Source organism: Mesoplodon mirus (genome assembly GCF_964341445.2).
Source record: "Mesoplodon mirus genome assembly, chromosome: 7".
Classification (NCBI taxonomy): domain Eukaryota; kingdom Metazoa; phylum Chordata; class Mammalia; order Artiodactyla; family Ziphiidae; genus Mesoplodon; species Mesoplodon mirus.
The window spans coordinates 78,385,845-78,411,909 of NC_138983.1; the positions used below are offsets into that span (position 1 = coordinate 78,385,845).

A 26,065-nucleotide genomic window follows, 5' to 3' on the forward strand; every position below is an offset into this window, starting at 1 on the left:
AGATAATTGTTTCTATTAGCTCTTGAATATTGGCTTCCAACTGATCTTTTCCTAATTATTTGTAGGAGGGCCTAAGGAATTGCTGAGGAGATGGGGCAATTTTTAAAATTTTTCTTAAAAAGGGGAATTCATGTTGGATCTTTAATTTCTGTTATTTCATCTTAATAACGATTCCCTAAGGCTAGCTGTTATACATGATTTTTCCTTTCAATTTGATCCTTCCATAAATATCAATATGACAGCTGTTTATGATGAGAGCTCTCAAGAAAGGAATCTTTTAAATACAGCAAATTTAAAGGATCCATCATCTGGCCATTGAGGAGTAAGACCTTTCATTAATTTCAAATAGTGACTCAAATCAGTAAGCCTTTTTATGGAACGACCCAGAGGTAACTTTTCAGGCTTAGAATAAATCCTTACCATGGATGAAATAAGCACACTTTCAGATGGAGAGGGCACGGATGATATAGCCCCTATAATGTGAAAATTCATTTCCAAGGATAATCTAAGAAAGCAAAGGCCTTCATTGCACAGGCAGTAAGGGTGGTATAATGCAAACTGTGTCCCTGGTCTCTCCTGGGAATTTGAGGCACCTCTGATCCCAAACCTACTAATCTGTGACATCAGGCACATGCTGCTGGAATGGGACTTTTCCAACACTAACAAGGCAATGAAGGTTGAAACAACAAAGGCCCCTTATGGACTGGGTCCCCTTAGGACAAACTCCTCTGGCAGCTGGCACAACAAGACTAGAGTGTGCTGTTTATGACTTTGTGTCTCAGAACCCCAGTCAATTCAACTGGTTACCAGATGCACCCCAGTAAATACACCATCCAGATGGTGGAGACCAGAGAGAATATTCTCACTGGACAAAAAGTCAAACTCTCAGGACACAGAAAAATACAGAAGGAAAAATCTCATTCAGTTTTTATATAGAGGACTGACAGCAAAGTTTGTCTTAATAGGCACTGGACTGGAGAGAACTGGTAACTCACCAGTCTGTGAGGCTGTCTCAAACAGCAGGCTTATAGGGCCTATGCCTGTATTCTGCCCTATGGTTCTTTCTTCTTATGAAACACGACTCAGGAGACAGAGACAAAGAAAAACAGTGACTGTCTCTGGGAGGAAAGGATTAAGAAAAACTGAGACGAGATTACTCGTTTCCAAAACCAGATTTTCTATGTCACAAGGATCTTGCTCCATAAGTATTTTCTTCTGCTAATCTAAATTTAGAGATAGAGAAAAGGAGACTCTTAAGCACTTTCCCTCCCACCAGACCTTACAGGCCTGGGAAGTTGAGGAGAGAAGAAATTTTACCTCCTGCTGGCCTTTGTCATGTGTCCTAGGATCTCTCAGCTGCAGCAGTCTTGTGGTGGGAAGCAGGGTTTAGCCAGCCTCCTGGTTGTCTTGTCAGCTGTTGAGGAGGAAGAAATGTCCCTGCCAACCTTCTTGAGTTAAAGAAGTAACAAGGTTTATACAGCCTTCTTGACCCTGCATTCCCTATCTCTGGTGCTAATGATGTCTTTCTACCTCCTGGTACAGGGAGGGCACCATTCACATGAGATACTAATTTCCTGCTTTCATGGAGACAGATAGGAAGGTCAGTGTGTCTCTCTTGCATCAGTCATTTCTTCAGTAACTTTAATTCAAAGTAATATTCCACTGAGGCATATTTTGGAGCATCCTGCCCTGGGCACCAACAAAGTCAAATGGTTTAGAGAGAAAGCAAGTCCCTTTGTCAGCACTGACCTGTGCTCATGGTGATTGTTATTCCATCTCCACAATACCATTGGGCTGGGTGCTCAAGAAACAGAGCTGTGAAAACATGGCTCCCGTCTCTTATAATTTATAGTACCAATGTTTCAAAGAAAAAATTTTATTTAGTGCCTCCTTTGTGTTAGACAATAATGCTGGTATATTTTCAAGATATACAAATAATAGAAAGAGACATGTATGGCACTTGAATTGTAGTGAGACATTAAAAATTCCCCCCCCAAAAAATCTTTTTCTTTATACTTATAAGAAAAAAAAATGTAGATTCATTTTGGATAAGATAAAGAAAATTTATGAAGTGATAAATCTAACCTGAGAAAGTAGAAAAGAACACAGTACACAGGCTCTGAGCATTCTACTCACAGAAAATATTGTCCTGTTCTTTTGCAATATGCACTTGTTCCCCTGTCCCTATGTCTGTCTCTTCCCCTCTCTGTTTCTGCCCCTCTTCTCTCTCTCCCTCACACATACACACATTCACTCCCCTACAAAAAAACCCATTGACTAAATGATAATTGGCAGGCACTGTGCTCAAACTGAGGCTACAGTGGTGAGTTAAAAACAGAGATAATTTTTCCATCCTCATCAAACGTATATTCCAAGATGGAGAAAGTGAATACTAACCAAAGAGTCACACAACCATAATACTGCAACCACAACGAACAACCATAACCACTGAGTTAAGCTAAGCAAGCCACTATTGTCAGCTTTCTCTCAACCCTCAGTAGAGTGTGTTCCAATAAAGGCCTTGAGTAAGTCACTATTCTGTTGAGAAAATCCAGGACATTTCTCAGTCTTCCACATCTGAAATTATGCAGTTTGGAATGTCAGGAACAAGAGTGAGGGGAAAGGTCATTCAGAACTGCAACTAACCAGTTTCTCTCTTTCTGACTGCTGCAATAACCTCCTGGTCTATCCTGTGTTTACTCCCATTCCTCTGGCCTGTTCACAGAGCTGCCAAAGTGGTCCCTTAAAATTTAAGCCTGATTGTGCCACTCTATACTCAAAATCATCCAGTGAATTCAATTTAATTACAATAAATCCAAAGTTCTCACCAAGGCCTCAAAGTCCTTTTTGATCTGTTCTCCCCTTCTCCCATGTCTCTCTTGGCCTCATTCCTACCACTCTCCCCCTTGTTTTCTGTAATCCAGCCAAACTTGCTTCTTCTCCAGCTTTTACTAAAACACTACTTAGTAGACAAACAATTTAATTTAAATTGGGCAAAAAATTTAATAAGACACTTAACCAAAGAAGATACAGGAATGGTAAATAAGCAACATTTTAAAATGTTCAGCATTATCAGTCATCAAAGAAAAATTAAAACCACAATGCAAATAACTTCACATCTACTAGAATGACTAAAATTAAAAAGATTGATAGCATCAAATGTTAGTAAGGATGGAGAACAACCAGAAGTCTCATACATTCCTGAAGAAGATGTGAAATGATGTACTACTTTGGAAAACAGTTCGGCATTAATACAACCCCCTAATTTCACCCCCTAGGAATTTAAGTTAGAAAAATATGTCCACACAAAATTTGTACATGAACATTCATAGAAACAACTTTATTCATGATTGTGAAACTGAGTAGGATCCTGTGGGGCCTTCCCAGTGACAGACTCCCAGTGTTCCCTGCTTCTTGTTTGTAGAACAAAGCTTTAGCCTCCTAGGCCTCCCTTGATTTCCAGAGAGCAGTTAATGATTACAGAACTGACAAAATTCAGAAACAAAGGAAAAGCAGTCAAGCAAGAAAAGTAACAATAGATTGAAAAACAGTGTTGTCTATATCCCTTTCTCCTCAAGGGATATAGATAACAGTCTGACACATATCCTTGATGTGGTGCTCCAAGGACAATGGTGCTTCAAGGACAAAGGACAACCCTCTCTGAAAAAGTGTCAGCGTTACACCCCTTATCAGACCCTTAATTGCCCTCCCCACCATGTTGTGATGCTTATGAAATTCCTGAGCCCAGCTGGGCCATGAGACCTGTCCCAAATAAGAAAAGGCATCTTCCCTGTCCCACTGCCACCCTATAGAAGGAAAGTATATGTGCCTCGACCAATTAGTAAACGAAATTTTCACCTTGGAGCATTCCTTTGTTTTCTGGCTATAAAAACTGATCAGTAGCACATGTTTGGCGTCCACTCCGCCAGACTACTAGGAAGTCAGCCTGCTGTTCTGGCAGAGACACTTTCCTCTAATAAATTCTATCTTCTTTACATTCTGCCTTGTGCCTGGAAATTCTTTTCCAACCCACGTATGGACCACGACACTTGAGCGTTTTTTGTAGACACTAAGGCTCTCCACCTGATGGAGGATTTGACTACATGCTGATCACAAGCATGTAGGTCCCAGATTGGTGGGAACAAGAAGGCTGATGATTAAGGTTCCCAAAATATCACCCTGTCACCTCTCCACCAACTAATCAAAAGAATGTCCATGAACTGATAATTCACCCTGAGACCCTCACTCCTAATGTTGTCTTTAGAAACACTTGCCCAAAAGTCTTCAGGGAGTTTGGGTCTTTTGAGCATTAGCTGCTTGTTATCCTTGCTTCGCATCCTGCAAATAAACACTGTACTTTCCTTCACCACAACTGGTATCAGTAGATTGGCTTTGCTCTGCATTGGGTGAGTGAATCTGTGTTTGGTTTGGCAATAATTTGGGCAACCATGAAGGGGCCACCATCCCTAGTGGGCATCTCAGCCATAGCACACTGGCCCCTGACCAGTGGCAGCTCATGGATACTACTCAGCAGCTGCTTGAGCACCTTTGTCTCAGAGATGGCCCTGAACACTTGCCACTGACCAGGCATCATTGGCCCATGGCACTTTTGATTTCTGTGGTAAAGGGAAAAAGACACATGCTTTGCTGGTTGAGATTTCTCTAGTAAGTAGTGGAACTTGTGTGTGATAATACCAGGGTATTCATTCTCTTAGCCATTTGGGTCTGTCAGTGGCTAACCATTTGTTGGGATTTTCCCTTTTGGGCTGAGGAGTTTGAAACCCTGAGAGACTACATTTGTTTGTTTGTTTGAGATTTTAAGATTACCAGCCATAAACAACTGAGAATGGGTAATCAGAGCTCTGTTTCATCTTATATTCCCTACGGTGTATTTTGCAGAATCGGGAAATTCTTAGCTCTTAGTTTCATGGGCTCGTACCCATGAAAAGGAGAAGGTGATATTTTTCTAAAATCATGTGGTCACGGTATTCTTTAGGCTCTGGAGAATAATGACCCAGATGGGGCACTTTTTGACATTCTAAAACTTGTTTTTGCGAATGAAAAAGCTGGCTTGTTAAAAGTATCTCTTCACTATTCTGACCAGAAGGAAACAAATCTTACTAGGAGGAACTTACATTTTTCCCCCTGTGCCTTTGAAATGTAAATGTTCTACCCTGGGCTCTAATGTACTCTCACTCACTCTTGTCTATACCATCGCCAATTCCTGAGACTGAGGGGGGAAAAAAAGGGAGAAGAGTCCTTTTTAAACTCAGGCAGGAAAACTGTGAGATCTCTGTTTGTCTGGAATGTATGTATGTCCATGTGTACATTATAAATATATCTCTTTTCCTTTGGATGGTATTATCAAAGTTAGTTTGTAAATGAGCTCTATTTAATTGACTTAAAGGAAATTAAGCACTTACAGAAATTCTCAGAAATATAAAAGAAACTAACTTGAAAGAATTTCAGATTCATGTGATCTGAAAAATATTCAATATTAAATTTGGGATAATGGCTGACTTGGTCTAATGTCTCATAAAGTTTTCTTGGGTAATCTAAACATAATTTTTGAGAACAAGTGAATAAAATAGAGGTAAATGAGACGAGTTTTTAGGTGAACTCTGGGAATAATTATGTTTTAGGAATGTCTACTTAAAAATAGCTTTTCTGGACGTTTTAGTAACTTGAAATTTTAGAGTTTAACTAAATTAAGCTAAATGATGAGAATTCATTGAATATTGAGGTCTTTTCCAAATAAAATAATATACTGAAATATTAATTACTAAACATTGGCTTCCTTTTACAGAGAAAGTAAAGATATTTAAGACTATTAATAAATATGTTTGGTGTCACACTGAGTCATTTTCCATAAGAAAGCACATATTTTTAGAAATTATAAATAGCATTTATTTATAAATTTGCCAATCTACAGAATGCTAATGTAAAGAACAGCTCATAATTGCTTACTTCTTAATTTTCACTAGGAATTTAGGTTTTTAAGACTTGAGAATTCTAATTAAATATGTAATTAAAGCCACTAGAAATAAGGAGAACATTTTAGTATACAGGGTAATAGGATGTGTGTTTTCATTAAAAGAAGGTATGAAGAATAGGAATTTATTTTGTAAAAGAAAAAGGAAGTAATTTTGTCTTAAAGCTGGTTATTTCTAAATAGGAAATAAAATAAAGGGCAAGTTAATATGAATATAGAAAGTTGTAGATTTCTGGGGAAAAAGTAATCTTTAGAAAGAAATTCTATGTGTTGTCAGGACTCACTAAGATTAGAATGAATTTAATTGAGTAAATGAATTTTAAGATTAAAAGTAAAGTGGTACAAAAACTTAAAATTTTTTTCTCTCTCTGTTAAGAGAAAAAAGTTTTCTTGGAATATTGATTTGCTTTTGATTACAGATGGTAAATTTTCTTTACCTTTTAAATAATCTGTTATAACTTTCTGTACTTGCTTTTAAAATCTTTCATTGTAACTTTGGTTAAATGGATAAGCATTGTTTCACAGTGAACTGTAATCCTATTTGACCAAGTGTCTTGAAACTTTTTAACATTTTGGATAAACTTCTCAAGGATAGAATCCTAATTAAAGATATTTTGACCTCTAGATAGCTTTGGGATGTTTCAGAGGACCCCTAAGTCATCTCAAAGAGAGATATTAAACTAATTAGGATTATTTGGTATGTTATGGGAGGCACTGTCAATTGATTAGAGATAAATGTATCTCCAACCTTCTTAGGTTATACATTTAGATTATACTAAATATCATTAATATAGATATTCTTATGTTATATGAAATTAAATAAAATTTCTAAAATTTGAATATGTCAAATTTGTATGTTACAGAAGTAAACAAATTTTTTTTTGTCAATTGCATTTTAACCAGCTCTTTAACTGTGTCTTTTTAAGTCTTTTTTATCATTCATAGATGCTTTTGCAAAAATGCTTCATCTTCAGGAAGATTCATACTAAAGACTTTCTGACAAGTGCAGGTTTCTGATAACTTTCAAATCATACCATTGAATTGGGTAAGAAATTAAAGAATTCTAATGGAAATCCCGATGGTTTCATAAAGGTTAAGGCTGCAAACTGTAAACAGCTCAAATGTTCATCATCAAGTGAATGAGTAATTCACATCAGCAATAAAGGGGAATGAAATATTAATATACATAACATGGATGAATCTCAAAACATGCTGAGTGAAAGAAAACAGGAACCAAATACACACTGTTAGATTCTATTTATGTAAATTTGAGAATGGGAAAACTATAGTCACTGAAAGCAAATCATCATATCACTTTTGTAGGAAGGTGAGGATTGACCACAAAGGAGCCTAAGGAAACTTTCTGGGTAATGGAAATTTTCTGTATCATGATTGTGGTAGTGATTACACAACTGTATATATTTGTCAAAATTTATCTAACTGTGCCATACACTTAACATGAGTGCTATCAGTTGTATGTAAATTGTACCCCAGTAGGGGTGATTAAAAGGAAATATATATTATGTATGACATATAAATATATGTTTACATATATTACATATACATCATGACAATAGAATAAAACATGTTCTTAGTGATTAAATTGCCATTTAGCCAACATCCAGAATGCCAAACATCCTTATTTTTTTCTTGTTTTTCCTTTCTCTAACCTTTCAAAAAGCATCATTTTTAATAGTCACATCAACATTGCTGATTAGATTTGCAGTAATTTGAAAACACAGAAGACATTCCTTTTAAAAATATAAACAAAAGCTGCTTTCATCTGCTCTCTAGATCTTTTTATTCTTATGCCACATTCTTTACACCAGTTGACCAACTGAGTTAGGCACTCATTTACTTTTTCACAAATCTTTGTTGTGTTTCTGCCAGTTCTGCATTAGGGACTATTAAGGAGGAAAACCACTGACACAAAATGGTTTCATTTGTGCTGAAGCCCACGATACCACGCATATATTTAATACCTAACCTACTTGCAATTTCAACCTTCACCAGAAATGTTATCTTAATTCTGAAATCTGGAATCTTCTGGTCAGCACCAATGTGGTAATCTATCACAGGGGCCCTCTCCATCTCCCCCAACCCAAGAAGAAGAGGCAATCTGCAAGATAAAACTCAAGGCTTCCCTTCCCTACAAAGAGAAGATAGTACTGGTCCCAAATAACCTTTTTTTCTTTTGCTAATGACTTTCTTGCCCACCCTCCTTTCTATAAAAACCTTCCACTCTGTGTAACTTCTCAAAGTGCTCTTCTATTTACTAGATGAGATGCTGCCCAATTCATAAAGCATCAAATAAGGCCAATCAGATTTTCAAATTTACTCAGTTGAATTTTGTTTTTTAACAAGACATGACCTTAAACAAGATAAACATTGCCCCTGTTTTCATCTCAGGTGGCCTCAGCCTGCAGCTGCTTGAAGCAGGATTTTGGTTCCTGGCCAGAGATTGAAGTCAGGCCGGGGCAGTGAAAGCACTAAATCCTAGCCACTAGACCACCAGGGACTAGTGGCCAGTGACAAGGTCCTGGCCTGTCTGCTGTGTAGAAATGAATTTCCACAGAGATGGAAAGTAGTGAAACAAGTAAAGTGTTTATTAGGAGGACAAAGAATACATGTGGATAGACACATGGGCGGGCTCAGAGAGAGAGCTGCGCTCGCAGGGTAGTTTGAATCACTTTTATGGGGAATTTCTTCCAGGTTTCCTTTGACCAATCATCTTGCTTTGCCTGGTTCTGAGTCCATATTTGGTATACCTCAGGGTCCTCCCGTGTTCATGTGCATCTCTTAGCCAAGATGGATTCTAGCGAAGAGGCCTATGGGTAGTTGACATCACTTACTATGGGGTGGTGCCCTCTCCCTTTTTGACCTCCAAGGAACCCTTCTGCACATGTGTAGCTGGGAAGGTCTCCTTGACTACGAGAATGAGGAACATCTAGTCTTTTATCTCTTATCTGGGCAGGGCACAGCCTCCTTTCTCGATTGCCCTGTTATTGATATTTTGGAGTTTCTGTCCAGAGGGAATGAACTCCTGCTGCTTACCCTGGGGCCCATCTATCTCCTGCCTCACTTTCACAGAACTCACAATCTGCTGTGAGAGACAGTCAGAATATGAGCACACACACACACAAATAATTTTAAAGCCCGATAGATTTGAAGTTAATAGAAAAGACATTGAGGGTCTCCCTGGTGGCACAGTGGTTAAGAATCCGCCTGCCAGTGCAGGGGACACGGGTTCAAGCCCTGGTCCAGGAAGATCCCACATGTCGTGGAGCAACTAAGTCCGCGAGCCACAACTACTGAGCCCGCATGTTGCAACTACTGAAGCCCATGAGCCTAGAGCCCGTGCTGCGCAACAAGAGGAGCCACCACAATGAGAAGCCCTCACACCGCAACGAACAGAATCCCCTGCTTGCCGCAACTAGAGAAAGCCCACGCGCAGCAACGAAAACCCAATGCAGCCATACATAAATAAATAAATAAATAATAAATTTAAAAAAAAAAGAAGACATTGAAAAAGAAATGGGCCTCCTTTTGATAAGGAAGTCAGAGGTTTCTCTGTAACTTCTTTTGAGAACAATAAGCCATGTCTTTTCCTTCTTCTACATTTTCTCTCCCCACTGCTGACCCCAACAAAATGCTGAAGACAGAATTTGCGCTCAATAGATTACCTTTTAAATTGATGTAAAAGTATAAAGTATATTTATGTGCATTAAAGTATGCAAGGGCATACATTTGGAGCATAAAAGCTCAGTACCTGCTGGAAATATCACATAATTGATGAATATAAAACTAATTATATAATAGGGAAATTAAAAAGAAATTTCAGGCTGTGTAGAGACTAAATTAAGAGAACAATATCATATATAATAGCTGAATATTTTGGCATTTGAAATTGGAATTTAAAAAATAGATAAGAGAGGAAGAAATAGGAGTCTTAATTAATAACTGAAGGACAAAGGGGGGATAGGTAGCTTATTTAGCTTATTTCTGCCTTTTTAGTTGCAGAAAATATCAGTTTTGAAACCAGATATGGTTGCCATGTATTAGTTCTGCACAAAGTGCTAGGATGAGTTTCCCCACACCCACAGTTTGGGGATAGTGCTTTACTCATAACTCATCTTTCATGCATTTGCCTAAATTCTTGTGGAATACAGCTGGACTTGCAGCTCATAAATGTGACCTTTGGATGTGTTTTAAACACTACTGAACTCCATTTTAATTTTACATAGTAAAGCCTCTGGGCTCTATTTACTCTTTCATTATATAACATTCATTTATCTTATGAAAAACGCTGTGATTCACTGTTGGTCTAGCATTTTTTTTTTTTCACTTATTTGGATGATTTTTAGAATCCAAACTGTATTGTTATTTATCTTGGAAAACAGAAACACTTTCGGGAGTCAGTTTTCTGAGTCCCAAACCCCTCACCTGACACCCTCTTGTGGTGCTGTGCCCTGGGGGGAGGATACAGCAGGATCTGCAGGTGGAGAGGCCTAGAGAGCTGAGGGTATTATGTGTCTGGTTTATCGCCAAGATCAGTCAAGCCCCAAATTATAGTGTTGAGGGAGAAATTTTTCACGTAATGAGGTATGGGGAAGTCATTTAGGCTTATACATGGTTCAGTGTAAACTCTGTGTGAACTGAAAGAGCTTGTCAAGCACACAGCACATCTGCTTTAACCATTAAGGAAAAGAAATGTCTGATTCAAAAAGAAGGATAAGTGACTCCCTTCTTACGATGCCCGTGTTCACACCCTCTCGAAGACGAGGCTCCTTTCCCACGTGCCAGGATCCTACTGTCTCACTACACATGTCCTCAATCTGTCTCTTTTGAAATCTTCAAGGAATAGACCCCTGTCATGTTGGATGTATGTTCTTTGTTCTGATAAAGTATAAGACTACCATGCTTCAGTGGAGAAGCTCCTTAGAGCCTTTTGAGGGGCTGCCTCCCAGATTATAGCCCTCAGCTTGGCTCAAATAAAACGATTTTCTGTTCCTATTATAAATTCTTTATTATTTCCCTCCACAGTGTGTTATTCCTTATGAAGTCCAGCTGTTCTAGGCTGACACCAAGCCACCCTGAAGCAGCCATCGTGTCTTCATTGCCTCTTTCTCACATCTGGGTCCTTGAAGGTTGCTGAGATCACACTTGCTTGTCTGTGTCCATGGAACCCAGGGCAGAGCCCAGGTCCTCCCACCAGGGCCCTGGATTCTGGTACCAAACCCAGGAGAAGGTGTGCTCTAGTTATATCAGCCTCACCTGGCACCAAGGCCAAGATCGTCATGTGTTTTTTCCCAGACTTCTTCTGTGGGAAAGGGTTTTGGGACGTTTTGTTTTCCCTAGTTCACCCTAGAGAGATGCAAGGAGGAAGTCTGATGCAGACTTTCCAGCTTACAAACATCTGAGGGCTGTGTCTCAGGTCAGGATCAATGTTCCCTTTTCCATGGGCATTCAAGTCAGTGAGGCAGCCTGACTTGAGGGCCAGGACTCTGCCTCTGTAGTCCTGGAGGTGATGGCTGAGGGCTGGGGACAGGGGCGCTGCGGTTCTGCCCGAGGGGAATTAAAGGCCAGAAAGCCCTGGTTTCTGCAGGAGTCTGATCATCGCCTGGAATGTATGCCAGTTAACATATAATTTCTTTATCCTATTTATTCATTATTGTTATTTCTCATTGTACTTTGGGACTCAATTTTTTATTGTTATAGAAATCCAATGTTTTCAAAGATTCTCCCTCAAGGATTCTACTGTTAACATTTTTCATTAAGAGAAATGCCTGTCTATTCCAATCTTTCTTTCCCTCCATTATTTACTGTGTCTTTTCTAGGTCTTGTCCTTGTCTCCTGGGCCACAGTCAGTAATGTCTCCACTTATGTATTCTGAGTGTGTGATCATTTGGTCCAAGGGATTCTGCTGAATGAAGTATAAATTCTGATATCTTTCTCTTGCAAACTTTCAAAACCTACAAATAAAATGAAGATATGGGCAATATAAAATGAAAATATGATTTTCCATTCTTATTAATATCTATCTCTATATTTCAATAGAATTCAATTATTGGCCCCTGGTGACTATATTTTTCAAAAGAATTCCCTAAATAATTACCAGGAATTCACTACTCCAATGTAATGTAGAAGATATTCTTAGTGTATTCTTCAAATTCATGTTGATGGAATGCTCAAGTTCCCTATATCAAATTGAGCTCCTATATTCCCTCTGAATAATAAAACTAAGATATGTTTGCTAAAGATTGTTGAAAAACAACATTTTAGCTTGACATGGACAGTACAAATACAGTATCACTAAGGGTGAAAATTTAGTATATGTCCTGTGGACTACCAATTTCATGTTCCACAATCACAATCGAACCATTTAAATACAGAATTATTTCCTAATTCTCTATTATATAAATCTCATTATAAATAACAAGCATTTTAAAAGCTTTAAATTTTTAACTATAGCTCATGAATTTGTACCTTTTCTCCTCTATCAACAAAAATTGACTTTCATGGTTAACTCAGTTAAAAAATAAAACAGCACAATAGGAAAGAAGTAAAATATCTCCATTGCCTACAATATATAATAATATATATAAATATGCTGATGACAAAAACGTGGGTCTGCTCTCCCATGTGCAGTAAAGCAAATCTACTGACACCAGGTTATGGTGAAGGAAAGTGCAGCGTTTATTGCAGGTGCCAGGCAGGGAGTTCAGGTCAGCTAGTGCTCAAAACCCCTGAACCCCCTTTCCTGATGGGTTTCATGAAAGCATTTTTAAATACCAGGTGAGAGAGGGGAATCACAGGGTATGTGATCAGCTCCTGCACAATTCTTTGGTTGATGTGAGGTAACAGAGCAGTGTCACAGGGGTTAACGTTATCAATCCTCAGGCTCCAGTAAAAGATCTCCTACTTAAAACAGCTTTAAAAGTTAATAAAAATAGACATTAACTGAGTAGAGGGCAGGTGTCCTCAACTTCAGAACAGTGTAAAGTCAGCAAATATCACAGCTGGTACACCCCTCGAAGAGACTGATCTTGACTGGTTGCAATTTTTAAGAAAACACATTTGGGTAAAATTAACTCTGCACTTAAAAAAACTGACTCACAGGTTTTAGGTTTTCTCAATGCTCTAAAAGTACTTATTTTTCCTTTCCAAGAAGGGACTTTCAACCTCCCCCAAAGTAAAAGGGCAGTGCCTCTTGGATTGCTTTCTCTCACTGAACACACCGAAGAAAAATTGCATCATGTTGGTGTCTATCTGAATAATGTGCTCAGGGCTCTCCCTGAGTCATTGCATGGTTCTCATTTGCACGTGGGAGCCAATGGGTCTAAGTGCAGGCCACCACAGGATGTGCCACTATGGCATGTGGATTATTTTGAGCTGAAAACAATCAGGCCCAAAAGACTCAGGAAGAGCCTTTGAACTTCCCCCTTACTGCCTAAAATAATTTAAGACAGGAGGCCTGTCCCAGGAAGAAGCTATCACTAGAGATAAATGTAGTATAATATTAGGTGTGGTAGAACAGGAGGAACATTGAAAAGCCCATTTGATCAAAATCCTCTCTGTAGGGCTTCCCTGGTGGCGCAGTGGTTGAGAGCCCGCCTGCCGATGCCGGGGACACGGGTTCGTGCCCCGGTCCGGGAAGATCCCACGTGCCGCGGAGCAGCTGGGCCCATGACCCATGGCTGCTGGGCCTGTGCGTCCGGAGCCTGTGCTCTGCAAGGGGAGAGGCCACAACAGTGAGAGGCACGCGTACCGCAAAAAAAAAATTCTCTCTGTGGCTCATTGTCTTTGGATGGATCAGCAAACATTTGTTTACCAAACATTAACTCTTTTTAACTTCCTGTGAATTACCTTACTTCCCCTTGAAATTTCAGACCCATACCTCCTTCTGATGCCGAAATTTGGCCTCTGTGCACTGGTATGGAATCGAATTCGGGGGCAGAGTTTGGGTGAAGTAGAAAAGAATAGGTTTATTGTGTTGCCAGGCAAAGGGGGACACAGCAGGCTAATGCCCTCAAAACTGTGTGTCCCAACCTGGGGGGATTTGGTGAGGAGTTTTATAGCAATGGTTCAAGGTCAGGGTTGCTGATAAGGATTATGGTGTGTTCAGGGCCTGCAATCCTTTAAGCTGGCCTCAGGTGGTCTCCTGATGAGCTTCTATGCTTCTCAAGGTTATCAAACCGTGACCTTCTCTCTAGAATGAAGGATGCTTCATCAAGTAGTTAACATCTTCCATTTGTTGGGGGTTTTAGTTCTGTAGAAGAGCTCAGTTATTGGTATATGTTTCCCTTGAGGCAGAACCAGGATCTTGTCCCAAAGCTGCACTATTGTTTCTTGACAGTTCCTCCCTTGTCTCTGCAGCCCCTCCCTTCCCCGATTAGCAACTATTTGACCCTACCCTTTGGAATTCAGGGAAGGTTGTGGAGGCTGAAGCCTAGTCCCTGCAAACAAGAAATGGGGGACACAGAAAGACTTTAGTGCCCAGGAGCCCCACAGGGTCCTGCTCAGTTTCACTTCTCTTTAGTCAAGAATATATATATGCCACCTTGTCTTGCTGTCTTTGGAATTCTTCATACTTATGTGAATTCCCCATGTGCACATAATAATTTAATTGTCTCTTGTTAATCTGCCTTATGTCATTTTCATTGCCAGCCAAAGAGCTAATGTTACCCAAAAACCTGGGTTTGCCTCTTGGTGGGTGTCAAGCTGAAAGGCACAACAAAAACAAAGATTGGGAGAAGAAAGGATTTGTTACTTGCAGCAAGTAAAGAGAACACCGGGGGTCTTTCCCAAAGCAGTGTCTTCCTGAACAGCAAAATTGGGGAATTTTTAAGCTAAGGGTATATGCATATTCATGAAGGGGTTTGGGTGGTCCACAGAGTCCAAGCTTTAGTGGACTGAAGTCATGAGGGTCAGAAAAGGTCAATATCATCATTCCTTATGTTCCCAGCTGATCAGGCTAATCTTTACCATTGAAAGAGAACTGGGAGTCTTTACAATTATCTTTGTTATTGTTACTTCTTTTACCTGAAAACAGTCCTTTGATTCTGCATTATTTTGTTCCCTTAAGATCATTAATTACTGAGACCCTTTCAACGGCAAGCATCCTGGCCAGGCTTACATTGCAAAATGGCTTAGGCCAAAAATGACTCCTAGATATACATATTATTAAACTTTTGTTTTATTTTCTCCTGTTAATCAGTCTCACGTCAATTTAATTCTTAGACCAGCTAAAAGTGTTACCTGAAACACTTCTTTTGTTGAGCCAAAAGACACAACCAAGCCAAAGGGCAGGAGAAGGAAGGCTTTATTACTTGCAGCAAGTAAGGAGAACACCAGGGATTTTCCCAAAATGGTGGCTCCTTGAACAGCCAAATTGGGAAAGTTTTAAACTGTCAACTGAAAAAAAAAAAAAAGCACAAACTGAGAGTTGTGAGTTAAGTTTTATTTGGGGCAAAATGAGGACTATAGCCAAGGAAACAGCCTCTCAGATAGCTCTGAGGAACTGCTCGAAAGAGTTAGGGGGAAGGTCAGCATGTATGTGATTTTGGTGAAGGGGGACACATGGAATAAGGGACACATTTTGGCAGAAATTTGCTGCTAGTCACGAAATGGTGGCTGCTAGTCACAAGGAGCAGATGTCTCCATTAATGATTTTAGTGCTTTTCTAGATATGAGAAGATAAAAGAAACTGGGCTCATAAAATCTTCTGAAAATATCTAACTATCTGAAGGCCTGTTCTGCCGGGTTTTCCCAGAGCATAGACTGCCTCATTCCTGATCTCTGTCCTGAATTTCATTCAGGGTGTGTTGAAGGTTGTGAAACAAAATTTATATTTTATGGCAAGACAAGAGAAATTTAAACATAAATTCTTCTCTGCCCTTTGGTCTCCTCTCTCCCCACACTGTGCATTGTGCATCTGCATTATACATTGACCAAACCTCCCCCATAGGCAGGGACACTTGCTCAACCATAAAGAGCAACATTCTCCTAACATCAACAAGACAACTCCCTCCTTAAGAGATAACATTTCTTCTTGACCTTGTAAGGGGTTACATGACCAGCAGGATGGCACTTAGATCTGAATTATGTAAACGTTCAATAACATGTCATTTGATGTACAGCCCTCGGTCTCAAAAAAAACTTATACACCTCCCTGGGTTTCTAATGGGCAGAACAGCTTTCAGAGTTTTCTGAGATGCTCTTCCCAGGTTATAATCCTCAAATTTGGCTCAAAGAAAAATTTCCAGTTCTCTTTTCGATCAAGTGATTACTTTTTTGTCAAGGTCAGAGACTACAGTGGCTAGTGACTTCATTCTTATAGAACCAGATGGTAAGGGACAATTTTATTTCACAAGATCATTAATTACTGAGACCTGTTCTAGAGCAAGCATCATGACCAGGCTGAGATCACAAATGATTTAGGCTTAAAATGGCTTCTCTTATGTCAAAAAGTTATATTTGATTCTTTTTCTTTGGGGACCCCCTGCTCCATTTGCCTACAGAAGGGCAGAGGAAAAGTTCTTCCTCTCTGACAGTCTTCATGACTGCCTGGAGAAACAATGATGGACTCAGGAGTTCTTCTCAGCCTCGATGTGCACAGAAATCTTTATGCCTATGGTAAAGGGGCATGGAAAGGAGAGGGTTCTCAATGTGTAGAAGTTCAGATGCTTTCAAAGGCAGGCAATGTGCCCTGCACTATAATGCCTGTTGGGCAGGAAGAAAGTTTCCTGTACCCTTCTAGATTTTTCTGGTTAGTCTAGGAATTAAATTGACATGAAACAGATTAAGATTAGCAGGAGAAAATCAAACAAAATTTAATAATATGTATACATGGAAGAGACCCAGGAGAACTCAGTAAATCTCCCAAATGGCTGAAATCTTCACCTTAAATACCACTTTCAACTAAAGACAAACATGTTGGGTGTAGTGGTTTGGGACTTCAAAGGGGAGGAAGGCAATTCTTCCCCGGCCCTCATACATGAGGTCACCATACCTCAAGGGGAAATTCAGCTTGCACTGCAACTTCAACTGAAGAACAGTTCTTCGTGTAACACTGCCGGATACTGGAAGATACACTGGCCCCTCGGCCGACCGAAGGCATTCCTTCATTGAGGCCGTTCGCTAGTCGCAGAACACCCTGCTTTAAAAAGTTGATTCAGTTTAGGGCACAGTGGGTAGCTTGTGTCTCTTTTACTTGTTAGAAAACACACGTATTTAGGCTGCGTGTCAATCTACACATGGCGTCTATAGCGAAAAGCCTGGTTTTCCCATTTTGAAAGCTCCATTCTTGCAGCCAGAAAAAACCTGAAAAACACTGTTGTTGCCGTGTTTCTAGTCCCTGCAGGCATGGCTCTGAGAAAAAAAAGAGTTTTCTCGAAAGAAAGAGGGTACTTCCAGGTCCTGGGTAGGAGCTCTTCCTGCCCTGCTCTAGAGCTAAGGGGAATCTCAACGGGGGCCCTAGCCTCGACGTAAGGTCTTGATTTGGCATCCAGAAGGGTAGGCGTGAAGCAGGTTCCCTGAGGCCTTAGTCGCAGTTCTGCATTCGTTTAACAGCAGTAAGTGTCTAGAGACTCGTGGCCCCGTCGCGTCAGCACCAGTTTCAGGACAAGAACTCTGAGGACCCGCCGGCTCCCCTGGGCTTGCTGGGCCACACTCAGACCCGTAGGCCCTTCAGGGTGCCCCAGGGTAGGCCGAGGGAAGGGTAACACACTGCAGTCTACCTTGGGGGAGCTTGATGTTGATGTTCCAACTACCGGGTTTGTTTTTTTTTTTGCAAAAACCCCTAAATATCCTGTGCCCTCCCTTACCTCTTCAGAACAGTCCCTCAGAGCTATCTGAGAGGCTGTCTCCTGACTTAAGTCCTCAGTATGTCCTCCAAATAAAACATAATTCTCAACTTTTTCGTTGTGCATTTTTTTTCAGTCAACATTTAATTGTATGGCTCATGTAGGTACTATGCCTACATGTAATGGGATGAGCTGTAAATTATTAAAACTAGATAAATTCTGTCAGCTCTACCACTAGCTGAGATCAGGCTTTCTTCTCTGGATACTTCTGTCATAGACCTTGGCAGATATGGGGTCTGTGTTGGTCTTAAAATTATTCTTAGAATTGTGGGGACTCATTCATTCTTTCAACAAATTTTACTGCTTATATTCTATGTGTCAGTTACAGTGCTGGGTCTTGAAATACAGAAGTCAACACACGAAAATACAAGGATAAAACACATTTTCTACCATATTAACTTTTTTCATTCATTCATTCATCCTTAAGTCATTCAACACGCATCTTCTTATTGAATACTGATGAGGGATCAAATGCTATGCTAAACACTGAGTATATAACTGCAAATGAGATGGATAGGCCCTGATTTTGATGTCACTACTATCTTTTGTCGTGCCATATAGTGGGACAGCTTCATTATTCCCTTTACCGTAAGTTTTGGTTTTTTTGCGGTACGCGGGCCTCTCACTGTTGTGGCCTCTCCTGTTGCGGAGCACAGGCTCTGGACGCGCAGGCTCAGCGGCCATGGCTCATGGGCCCAGCCGCTCCGCGGTATGTGGGATCTTCCCAGACGGGGGCACGAACCCGTGTCCCCTGCATCGGCAGGCAGACTCTCAACCACTGCGCCACCAGGGAAGCCCTACCCTAAATTTTTATCACAAATTGCTAATGAAAATAAAACTGTTAGTGGAGTTTCAACATGCATAGGTAAATGAGAACACAGAACTCCCCTTTCGCATGCCCCATTCTCCTCCTTCTAACTCCCTATGTGAACTCACTTTGTGCCAAGACCAAGAAGATGTGCCCCAATAAGAACCAAGCTGATTTCCTCACACTGACAGGGGCTATTGCTCACTTAGAAGACTTGATGCTTAAGTTTGATAAGCAACTAGAAGACCATGGAGACAACCTATAAAAATGATTTGTCTTGGGAGAAAATACTAAAAAGGGTTAATGTGCTGTTCCACATGTCTAACCTCCTGGGATTAAACCACAGGCACCAAGATCACCAAGTGTACGTGGCAACAATGAGCTAAAAATGAAAAGAAAAGCATCATACTGTTGTTGTATTCATCTTCCCCCAAGGCACTCTCTGATAAACACCACAACCACTAAGGGAATTGAGAACAGCTTCCTTGTGGGGCAGGTTATATATGCATCTTTTTCCAAGAAGTTAAATCATATCCAGCTATTAGCACACCTTACTTAAGGTGATTGTAATGTATGAGATTAAATGTTCCTACCTGATTGGAAAACTTCTTGTCCTCAATTCATTGGCTATACTGGATTATTTTTCTTGGGTCAGACCTTCAGACTTCTACCAGAAATCGTTCCTTTGGGGAAACCAGGCCTTCCCAGAAACTCAGGAAACTGAAATGGAGACAGAAAGAGAGAAGGAAATTATTTGGACATATAGACCTCAATTGTTTGGTTTTAAGTAAACGTCCCAGCAAACATCTTCTAAATGGTATAATAACTTGAGGGAAATTCACAGTTTATAAGTTTGTGTACTCATAAACTGAACATATTATGATAAGAGTACAGGTTGCATTTTGTGTCTTCAACTCAAGCAAAGACTTCAAAAAAGTCCCAGTTATCCTTTGTTCATTAAGACACAAAGAAAGGGCAAAAAGGGCAAGTTTCCAAGTCTTTTTCTTTAAAATTTACTTCCTTTCTTCAGTCTTCATCAAGATCTTCAGGAAATTAACTTTATTAAAGTTAATTATTCATAAAATAAACATAGGAACCTGCAGAAGACTATTTCACAGAGACCTGTAATGTACAATACCCATTGCATACATGCACCATGAGCTTGTCTTTTCTAGCACTGGCATACACAAAACTCTGTGTGTGTGTGTGTGTGTGTGAGCACACATGTGTGTCTTTTTTTGTGATGGAGCCATAGGGAGAAAATAAATCTACTGGCTGCAATTCAGCGATGTAGAAAGATTTAAGGGTAAAGGAAAAGGCTACATCAAGTAAAGCAATAAAGTCATGAGGTTGTGCCTCCATAATAATAACAATAGCAGTCTTCTGTAACCAAGGGAGCAGGCTCCTCAAATTACAGTCACACCTGTTAGACCATCTGCCCATAAATTTCACACTATCATTAATGGAAAACAAATGGCACTGTCTCTCCTTCCCTTTATCCATTGGCCATTCTCATATAAACGATTTTTCTCTTCAAGGTCATGCTCTTTCCTATCTGTTTAAAAATATTAGGATTTAGGAGGGGTGATACATAATGTGCCATGCCTTGGTACTTGTACCAGTGATGGCTCTGTAAGGAGCACTGGATTGTTAGGAGGCTATAAATTGAATTCCCCTAGAAGCAGAACCTGAGGCAATAATTTGAATGCAAACTGTTCATCTGAGAGGTGCTTCCAGAAGACTCAGAAGTGGAGTGGGAATTGAGAATGGAGGCATGGAAGGAAGCCAACAGAGGTGCATTACTGAATAAATTACTCCTGCAGGGAACTGCTGCCAGTATTTCAGGGGAGTTCTGTGAAACTCTATAGAACATGTCTCAGAGTTATCCCAAGAATTGGTGAGAAACTTGAAGTACTTATCTTCCAGTCCCCTCTGTCCTTGGTTGAAAGCTACACCCAGATACATTAACTCCTGTACATTTCTGGCCTGCCCTAAGGTGGATAATTGCAGGTGGTAACATGAGTCTATCAGCATATACTGGAATGATGAGTGCTGGGGAGATATGAGTGGAGCATTGAAACCATCTAATACAGTCGGGGCAGGAGATATTAATTATTGGCTTGCAAGTCCAAATGGGTAACCTTAAATTCCTGCGTTAATGGTTTTACTTTGAGGTATTTAAGCATGATGTACGAGTAAAAATTTCCTCTATTAAATCAAGTTGAAGATCCTAAGTCCCTAATCTTCTGGAAAACTGTGGGTATCTTTTTAACAGATTTTTGAAAAGTAACATGATTAAGATTTCAAACTGACCATCCATTCATTCATTCATTCATTCACTCATTCAACAAACATTTATTGAACACCTAAAGTATGCCATGGGTTAAACTAGGCACCAGTGTTACTGTTACTAAAATCATTATCGTGCCACCTAGAAGTCAATGTATTGTGACACTCAAATAAGAAAATCCATAGTTACCGTAAAAATTATTACAGAGTGATATAGGAAGACACGGTAAGACCTTAATTCATGCTGTGGACAGTAGTATATGGGGGATATCAGTAGGGCTTCCTGTAGAAGGCAATTGAAATGGATATGTAACATGAAGGAAGGGTGAGTTTTTGAGGAAAAGAGAAGATAAATTCATGTTTGCCAGAAAATGAATGGTTAAGGATCAGTCCAGAAAGGAGTTCCATTCATAATCAGTATAAGAAATGTCACTGGGGCTTCCCTGGTGGCGAAGCGGTTGAGAGTCCGCCTGCCGACGCTGGGGACACGGGTTCGTGCCCCGGTCCGGGAAGATCCCACATGCCACGGAGCGGCTGGGCCCGTGAGCCACGGCCGCTGAGCCTGCGCGTCCGGAGCCTGTGCTCCGCAACGGGAGAGGCCACAACAGGGAGAGGCCTGTGTACCGCAAAAAAAAAAAAAAGAAAGAAATGCTCACTGGAGTGTAAGAAAAGAAGACAATGGAGAGGGTGGTAGAAGCCAGACCATGAATGGTCCATGTATATATACTAAGTGCTATGGTCTAGTCTTTGTGTTCCCCTCCAAATTTATACGTTGAAATCTTAATTTCCGGAGGTCATAGTAGTAGTAGGTGGGGCCTTTGGGAAATGATAAAGGTATTAGTGCTCTTATAAAAGAGACCCCACAGAGCTCCCTAAGCTCTTCTGCCATGTGAGGTTACAATGAGAAGTCTGTGACTCAGAAGAGGGCCCTCATCTGACCATACTGGCACCCTATTCTTGAACTTGCAGCCTCCAGAACTGTGAGAAAAAAATTCCTGTTGTTTATGAGCCACCCAACCTGCAGTATAATCTTACAGCAGCCCAAAAGGACAAAGAGAGTTGGGATGTGAGATTTTACTCCAAGAAAGATGGGAATCCATTGAAGGATTTTAACTGGTAACTTAGAAGAGAGACAAGTTTCATAACACAATCAGGTATTTTTATAAGAAACATTTGTTTCATTTTCAGAAAGATCACTCTGGAAATACTGTGACTAGATTTTTGGAGAAGGGTGATGGCAGTCCCGGATATAGAAAGATGAGTTAGTAGTCCATTAATGTAAGTCAAACAAGAAAGTGGATATAAAAAGTGTGAATCTGTGGCTGAGAGTTCTTTTCTTTTAGCACTTGAAAAATGTTACGTCAATGCTTCTGACTCCAGAGTTTTAGACAAGAAATATGCTGTCACTGGAATTGGTGTTTCTCAATAAGCAATGCATCGTTTCTTCCTGTGCACTTTCGAGATTTTTTTTGTCTCTACTTTTCAGAAGTTTAGTTATGACACGTCTTGGTAAGGATATCTTTGCGTTTTTCCTCTTTGGGTTTGTTCAGATTCTTGAATTTGTGTTTATGTCTTCTAAAAAATTGGGAGCTTTTTAGCCATGATTTCTTTGAATACTTTGTCAGTCCTACTTGCTCTCTTTTTTCATTCTGGAACTTTGATGATATGAATGTTAGTGCTTTTGTTACTGTTCACAGGTTCTTGAGATCCTGTTCTTTCTCCCATCTTTACCCCTCAGTCTATTTTTCTCTGTACATTTGGTACATTGTATTGATCTCTTCTAAGTTCATCTCTTCTAAGTTCAGCTTTGCAATCTCCACTCTATTCTTTTTTTTTTTTTTTTTTTGCGGTACGCGGGCCTCTCAGTGTTGTGGCCTCTCCCGTTGCGGAGCACAGGCTCCGGACGCGCAGGCTCAGCGGCCATGGCTCACGGGCCCAGCCGCTCTGCGGCATGTGGGATCTTCCCGGACCGGAGCACGAACCCGTTTCCCCTGCATCGGCGGGCGGACTCTCAATCACTGCGCAACCAGGGAAGCCCCCTGTACTTAACTTTTAAAAATAATTAAAATACGCTATTCAACACATTTTTCCTTAAAAAAAAAAAAAAAAAAAAAGCAATTCTCCTTAGGCTGGCCCTGGGCACATATGTGACTTTGCCATTTTTTCCATGGACTATTTTCTTATCTGTTTTACGGTGTCACATTTGTTCTACCTTCTCAAAAAGAAGGATTTAAAATTTCATCTACGTGTTCATGCATTCATACATTTATTAAATAAATCTATTGAAGACCTACAGACGGCACAGAAAAAAAGGCAGAAAACTAATCTGGGTTGCACAGAAAGTAATGAACTCAGTTAAAATTTTTGGTGAAAATAGGTATTACTCAATCTACTGGAAATTACATTTCATTATGGGGACTCACAGACTCAAGGAAAACCAAGACCTAAATAATAATAAAGTAATAAAAGCACTAGCCATTTACTGAGTGCCTGCTTGTACCTGACTCTGAAACTCTAAAATCATTACGGATGTTCTGATGATTGTCTGATATAATTGTAATCTCCATTTTACAGATGAAAATAACAAGGTTCAGAGACATTAGGTTACTTGCCTAAAGTGAAGTGGCCCAGAAACTACAGAACTGGAAATTGAACCTTAGACTTCATAATGCCAAAGTCTGTGCTTTTAATCACAATGTGTGTGTGTGTGTGAGAGAGAGAGAGAGAGAGAGAGAAAGAGAGAGAATGTGTTTAATAGAGAACCTCTGAGAAATGGCAAGAAAACTGCCAGGTATCCATAAAACAATAATTTAGGAGCTTCTTACTATACAAGTAATTGTTAATCATATGGCTGAACTAAGGATCTCTCACTTTTGAACTAAGAAATCAAAAGCTTCCAGAAGTTGAGTCTAAATTTTACACTTACATAAGATACTTCATACAGAATGCTCAAGTATAATAACTAAAGAGCTCTGAAAATACTGGAAGCATTCATATAAGTATGATTTCATAATGTAGATAATAGAGGATTTAAGAAATTGGCAGATGCGACTGCAGACTCATTTGTTATCATTTCTGTGAAGGGCAAGATAAATGAATAAAATGAGAAAAGTGAAAAAAGAATGGCTAGCAATTTTAGGTAGTTTGCTGAATCTCCATACTAGGAAAGACTAAGGAAAAAAAAAAATTCTCAAAATATTATTTTGAAAGCACCTACAAGTGTATATGGTCTTTTTACACCAAATAACTCGGAATTATGAACTGTCAAATAAGTCTATTCTTCTCTGATGATAAAATTGCTGACTTTATTTGAAACTATGGAATGAAAAATGAGGTAATAATCAGAAATTCTTAAGAAAAGGAGTAGAAAAAACAAAATTATAAGAGTTATGTTAAAAAATATTTTGAAACAAACATAAAATCCCCATTACTGGTACAGAGCTTTTAAAACTTTATTTTGGTTTTAAGTTTTAATAAATATTTATATGTTTACATAATTACTGTCATAAGGAAGACACAACTGTAGGTCAACTTTCTTCATTCGTTCTTTATTAAGCATTATTCTATTTTGCTCCATCATCTTGTAATTATAATATAGTAACTGTGTAACTTTCTACTAAGTGGATATTTCCTAAACTGTTTTCCTATTGTTAACAATTAAAGGTGTTTCCAATTTTTTGTTATTACAAATGACATGACAATGAGCATCTTTATATAATAATTTTCTGGATTATAAATTATTTATTGGCATAAGCTTCCAGAATTAGAATTAATGTGTAAAAAGCTATTAACATTTTTATCTTGCTAGACATTGCCAAATTACTTGTCAAAAGATGGAACCAAATTATATTGCAAAAATCTTTGCCAACGGAAGACATTATATATAATTTTTGATTTTGCTAAATTAATAAGTTGGAAACCTATGTTCCATTTCTTTGAATGCTTTGATAACAGAGTGCTGCTGGAGACTGGGAGGGCAGCCATGTCCGTGAAGGCTCCCCAGAGTTGGAGCGGGGAAGTGGAAAAAGGTAAAAAAAATATACGAATTGTATTTTCCCTCCATTGTTATCTCTCACTCTCTTCTGCCTCTGTGTAACTTATATCCAGGTAGCTGGAGAAAAATCATGTGGCAGGGCAAATTGGTATTCCAATAAATTAATAATCACCAGCTTCAAATGGATTTTCAAGACTGGAAATATTGCTCTGACTTACAGTAAGCTCTTTCTAATTCTCCTTAAGGACTATTTTCTTAGAAGCTTTACTTAACCTCCATCCTCTCTACTTCCTTCACTCTGAGCCGGTGAGGTGCTTCATAACTCATTAAGAACACAGAGGTCAGTAAACAGTCCACTGCCAAATCCATTACTTCATTAGCATTTGCGTTGACCTTTTTTTTTTTTTTTGCGGTACGCGGGCCTCTCACTGTTGTGGCCTCTCCCGTTGCGGAGCACAGGCTCCGGACGCGCAGGCCCAGCGGCCATGGCTCACGGGCCCAGCCGCTCCGCGGCATATTCCGGATCCTCCCAGACCGGGGCACGAACCCGTATCCCCTGCATCGGCAGGCGGACTCTCAACCACTGCGCCACCAGGGAGGCCCCTGCGTTGACCTTTGTATTCCCTTTTACTACAGGAGTGAAAGTTAAAAGGCCATGTGCACTACAGAGAGCATTTCATTCTCCCTCATCTTCTCAAGTACTTCACAGCCCTGCATCTTCTACAGCCCATCTACTCCTTAGGAAGGATTCTTGCCAAAGTTCAACCTCATTCTAGACTAGTAACTCCACCTTAAAATGTTAAAAACTATACGTGTGACATGAAAGCCTCCCTCCTCCCCTAATCCCTGCATATCTTCTTTAGCCAATTCATGTCTGAACTTCTCAAAATTGTTATCTTCATATATTGTTTCCATTTCCTCACGTCCCATTTACTCTATGATTTCCATCCATCTGACGTCTCTCACCGTAATCTCACTGCCCACTGTCCTGAAATTTTACTTATGAAGGTCACCAGCGATCCCCATGTCAGTATAGCCAATGAATAGTTTTTGTCCTATTTCTAGGCTCTTTCCTTCTTTAAAAAAGAAAAAGAATAAGAAACACAAAAACCATTTTT

General features: G+C 39.8%; 1 long non-coding RNA gene across 2 annotated transcripts in view; it reads right to left on the reverse strand.

The window, feature by feature from the left end:
• The window catches only part of LOC309807106, a 111,319-nt gene that overhangs the window by 31,767 nt on the left and 53,487 nt on the right, over positions 1 to 26,065 (reverse strand). For both annotated transcript variants that reach the window (XR_014294505.1, XR_014294506.1), the window contains exon 2: positions 19,258 to 19,384. This is a non-coding gene — a long non-coding RNA (uncharacterized lncRNA). The remainder of the gene's footprint in view (positions 1 to 19,257; positions 19,385 to 26,065) is intronic.